We start from the raw sequence: 5,438 nt of genomic DNA on the forward strand, positions 1-5,438 counted from the left end.
GCTGGCATGTGGTGCTAGGGGATTGAACTGTGGTCCCTGTGCTTTGCTAAGCTTGTTCTAAGTAGGTGCTTTAGACCACTGAGCCATCTCACCAGCCCTTTTAGATGTTCTTGAGACGGGGTCTCACTATGCAGTTCAGGTTGGCCTTGAGCTCACTTTGTAGCCCAAGCTGGTCTCAGACACAAGTATCTTCTTGCCTCAGCCTCACAAGTGTTGGGGTTACAGATATGTATGCTTTTTGAGGTTTTGATGATAGACATTCTTTTTTTTTTAATTGTTTATTGGTACATTTTATTTTATTTTTTTCCATCACAAATAGGACTTTATTTATCACTATTAAAAATCTAGATCTTAAACAGACTCTTGGACTGGTGGTTCATATCCATCAGCTCATTCAACTTTAGCTCCAATCTCATCCCCAGTAGCCTTTCTAGAGCTACTACCTTCACCATGAAGCTCTATGAGTTTTCCTGATTCAAACTTGGGCTTCTTCAGCATTTTTACTTTTCTGATGACATCATGAAGAGGGTAGATAGATTGGCAAGCCTTTTTTGTGTCTTTCTCAGTGCTGTCTGTAATCAGTAGCACTGACCACTGACCCCCCTTATTAACCCTTTCCTTGAAGTCATTTATCTGCCCCTCTTGGGTCATGACTTCTATCTTCTTCCAGATCTGGTGGACCTGTTGGTGCTGAGTGTAAGAGGTCTTCCATATCTGATTGTTGTGTTTTTTAGTAAAACCAATACAGAACAAACGGAGCAAGTAACCATTGGTAGTCTTGACATCAACATAAGCTTTGATTATGGTCTGCCTTTGTTTGACCATGGAGCACATTTTGTCATGGGTGAGATCCATGCCATGGAAGTTATCAGACAGGTTTTTTTTTTTTTTTAGTCAGTTTTTGCCCTGAACATCTTCAATAATTATCTTGAATTTTCTAAAGGCAGTTTCATCATTCTGCAGAACAGCAAGGCTCAAACACACGACCTTTGAACCTATCAAATGCAATTTTGGTTCCTATAGTTGTGGTGACAAGTGTTTCCAGTATTTCTTAGGTTGAACATAGCCAGTGCCTTCACATCATACCCATCTTTTTTAGAAAATTAATCAACCACTTTCTTCTTGGCTCCCTTTTTACCGCCTTTCCTAAGGTGCTTGTTCTTGCCTGTCTCCATGGTGCTGCTCAGAAAGCCAAAAGGGCTATTGATACATTTTATATATACATAACAATCATATTCATCATTGGGAATTTGTACCTGTATATATCATGTTTTTAGCCATTCTTTCTTAAGATGCTATCTCAGTGTTGTTCTGATTTATATTTCTCTGATGGCCAAAGATAGTAAACATTTTTTCATGTACTTACTGATAATTTGTACTTTTGGGAAGTTGCCCCCTCCCCCACTTTTTTTTTTTTTTTTTTTAAGTACTGGGAATTGAATTCAGGACCTTGCACTTGCCAGGTAGGCCCTTGTGCCGCTGAGCTATGTATTTGGCAAGTTGTCCATTTTTTGATTGGGCTTTTAATTTTGAGGGTCTAATTTTTTTCCCCACTTTTCTTGTGTTCTAGACATTAGTCCTCTGAGGAGTAGCTGGGACATATTTTTTCTCATTTTGTAGTTGTCTCACTCTATTTTCTTTGTTATACAGAAGCTTTATAATTTGATATCCTATTGGTTGACTGTTGATTTTATTTCTTGTACTATTGGAGTTCTGTTCAGAAAGTCTTTGCCTATATCTGTGTCTTCAGGAAGTTTATTTCATTTTCAAACAGATTTAGTGCTTCTGTTTTGATTTCTAGGTCTTTGATAAATTTTGATTTTAGTACAGCATGAGAAATATGTATCTATATTTATTCTTTGTGTGGATGACCAGTTTTCCCAGCACTGTTTATCTAAGGGCTGTCTTTTGGCCTTTTTGTCAAAGATCAGATGACTGAATGTGCTTGGGGTTGTTTCTGCATTTTCAGTTCTGTTCTCTTGATCTGCATGTCTGTTTTTTGTACCATGGTAGGAAAAAAAGGAAATGATCTTCAACTGTCTTCACAGTACTGGGGTTTGAACTCAGTCTTCATTCTGAACTATGTCTTCAGCCCTCCCCCACCTTAAAAACAAAAACAAAAACAAAAAACCTTTCAAGACAGAGTCTTGGTAGATTGCAAGACTCAACCCACAGTCCTCCTGTTCAGCTGCCCAGTGTGCTGGAATTATAGATATCTGCTTTTATGGCTGGCTGGCGCTCGCTCTCTCTCTCTCTCTCTCTCTCTCTCTCTCGCTCTCTCTCTCTCTCTCTCTCTCTGTAATATGGCCTTTCCTGCTAAGGGATATGGGATTATATCAAATTATAAAGCTTCTGTACAAAGGAAACAGTAGAGTGAGGAGACAACTGCAGAATAGGAAAAAATATTTCCTCAGTACTTTCTATATATTTCCCCTGGGATTTATTGATACTGGAAAGTATTGTTAATATTTAGTTTACCAATAATCACATAAGCTTCTTGAGGGCAGGAATGTTGCTTTCCCTGTAGTAATTTCAGTATTAACACTGCTGAGTACACTGTCTTCATTCAGTAAGAGTTCATTGATCACTTAGTGTTTTTTCCTTCTCCTGAAGTGTTCTTTACTTGGAAAGTTGGAGAAATAGAATCTAGCTTCTAGTCACAGTTTAAAATGACAAGATTCTTGAGACAGCCTCTTGTGTTGACTGAGAGATGTGAATGGCAAGGTAGCGGCACATCTGGACCTTGAAGCAGAAGAATTGCATTAATTAGACTTTTCCTTCTTTTTAAGAGTTGAGGGAAAATTTTCCCTTTCATTATTCTGTTCAGCCAAGAATCTGACCTGGGCTGACTTATAAGTTTGGAGAATGCTGAATATAGTATCAGTGAGCTCAGGACTCAAGTCAAGTTCTGAGACCTTGGAAGTTAATGCCTGAATTCAAATCTTGTTTTGGATATGGAGTCATCTTGTAAGCCTAGAGATTTTTTTTTTTTATTTTTTAGTTTTTGAATTCCCATTTATTTTTGGCTCTTGGGGCAATGTCTCTTTTCAATATGAAAAAAAGCGTAAGTTCAACACACAATAGAAATCTAAGTGTAGGACATGACAAAGTCAAGGGTGAGGTGATAGCAAGAATGACATATTGCAAAGAGGGCATCTTCTGTCGCGGGCAGTGACCAGAACACAAAGGTGGCCAGGTGTGCACCTGGGACAGTGGCAGCTACCCTCTGAAGGGACAGGCATGCTGTGAGCCATATGAAGCTAATACTGTTTATGGTCCCATGAGGCTGAGTGTAGAAATGCCTGGAGATGAGTGGGAAAGCCTGGATTCCCCCTTCTCAACAGTCCCCACCTGGGAAGCCCCACCCTCTTCCCCAAATTGACTTATCATCCCCTGTCTCTCTTCCCCTTCAGCTCCCCATGGTGGCCCTTTCCTGGCTTTTCAACACCTGGCTGGTTCTAAAAGGGATCTGGAAGAGACCTAACTTCTTGGAGATTCTGAAAACAGAAATATGAACTAGACAGATGTGAAAGTCAGAAAATGCAGTGTCACCTAAAATGACAGAGGTCTGGGTTTGCCAGAGTAGAGAAACAAGAGACATCCAATGAACAAGTATTTATTGAGTGCCTACTGTATGCCAGGCACTGTTCTACACCCCCGAAAGAAACAAGATAGAGGCAGCAAACAAATTGTGAAAGAAAGGGGCAGCTGAAGGTGTCTGAGTAAAGAAGTGAAGAGCTCAAGGTGACAGGGACTCTGGCGTAAGCCTCCTCTTTGTCCTCATCCCCAAAATCCTCTTCCTCTTCCGCAGTGGCTTCCTGGTACTGCTGGTACTCAGACACAGGGTCATTCATGTTACTCTCAGCCTTGGTGAACTCCATCTCATCCATTCCCTCGCCCATGTACTAGTGCAGGAAGGTCTTGCGCTGGAACATGGCCATGAACTGCTCTGAGATGCGCTTGAACAGCTCTTGGATGGCTATGCTGTTACCAGTGAAGGTGAGAGCCATCTTGAAGCCACGTGGTGGGATGTCACACACAGTATTTCTTATTTTTATTTCACTAAGGTGCTGAAAAACTTAGACTTACCAATTGATATTTTCATGCTGTCATGCTACACAGCTACCAATTTACAACACAATGGCTTAAAACAATTACCAGTTTGCTGTCACTCATGATTTTGTGAGGTGATTGGGCTCAGCTGGCCTGTTCTTCTTCTCTGTTTGAGGTCACCTGGAGTTGTCCTCATCTTCATGTTGTTGGGGATCCACTCCACAAAGTAGCTGCTGTTCTTGTTCTGCACATTGAGCATCTGCTCATCCACCTCCTTTATGGACATTCGGCCTTGGAAAACAACAGCCACCATGAGGTAGTGGCAGTGGCACGGGTTGCAGGCAGCCATCATGTTGTTGGTGTCAGAGACCTGTTGGGTGATTTCAGACATGGTCAGAGCATGGTACTGCTGGCTGCCATGGCTGGTGAGAGAGGCAAAGCCCAGCATGAAGAAGTGCAGATGTGGGAAAGGTACCATGTTCACAGCCAGCTTGCACAGGTTGGCACTGAGCTAGCCAGGAAAGCAGAGGCAGGCAGTGACACCGTTCATGGTGGCTAAGACCAAGTGGTTGAGGTCGCCGTAGGTGGGCGTAGTCAGCTTGAGGGTGCAGAAGCAGATGTTGTACAGGGCCTCATTGTTGATGCAGTAGGTCTCATCTGTGTTCTACACCAGCTGATGGACAGAGAGGACGGTATTATAGGGCTCAACCATGGTGTCAGATATTTTGGGTGACGGCACCATGCTGAAGGTGTTCATGATGTGGTCAGGGTCTCCTCTCGGATCTTGCTGATGAGCAGTGTGCCCATGCTGGAGCTTGTGCCCCCGCCCAGAGAGTGGGTCAGCTGGAAGCTCTGCAGGCAGTCACAGCTCTCAGCCTCCTTCCATACCACATCCAGGACAGAGTCCACCAGTGTGGCCCCTTCTGTGTAGTGGCCCTTGACCCAGTTGTTGCCTGCCCCTGACTGACCAAAACCAAAATTGTTTGGTCTGAAGATTTGGCCAAAAGGACCAGATCGAACAGAGTCCATGGTTCGAGGTTCTAGATCCACCAAAATAGCACGAGGAACGTATTTGCCACTTGTGGCTTCATTGTAGTACACGGAAATGCGGTACAGCTGCAGGTCACTGTCTCCGTGGTAGGTGCCAGTGGGGTCGATGCCATGCTCATCACTGATGACCTCCCAAAACTTGGAACCAATCTGACTGCCACATTGACCGGTTTGGATGTGCATGATTTCCCTTATGATCAAAATTAACTTGTTTTGCTCGCCTCCAGGAATGTATGGGACAAGAAAATATGTAGGCTTTTTTCCTTTGCTGGTCGCCTGTTGGATGGATGGAATGTACCCTGCAGGCTGGAACAGTGAGATGCAAATGCAACGGC

At 43.1% G+C, this 5,438-nt stretch overlaps 1 protein-coding gene and 1 pseudogene across 6 annotated transcripts in view; one reads left to right on the forward strand and one right to left on the reverse strand.

Annotated features, from left to right (window-relative positions):
• LOC101591335 overlaps positions 1–5,292 on the reverse strand; it is a 17,732-nt pseudogene extending 12,440 nt beyond the window's left edge.
• The window catches only part of Ambra1 (autophagy and beclin 1 regulator 1), a 225,702-nt gene that overhangs the window by 23,124 nt on the left and 197,140 nt on the right, over positions 1–5,438 (forward strand). The gene's annotated exons all lie outside the window — the stretch shown is intronic.

This window comes from Octodon degus, unplaced genomic scaffold (assembly GCF_000260255.1).
Source record: "Octodon degus isolate 3935 unplaced genomic scaffold, OctDeg1.0 scaffold00018, whole genome shotgun sequence".
Classification (NCBI taxonomy): Eukaryota; Metazoa; Chordata; class Mammalia; order Rodentia; family Octodontidae; genus Octodon; species Octodon degus.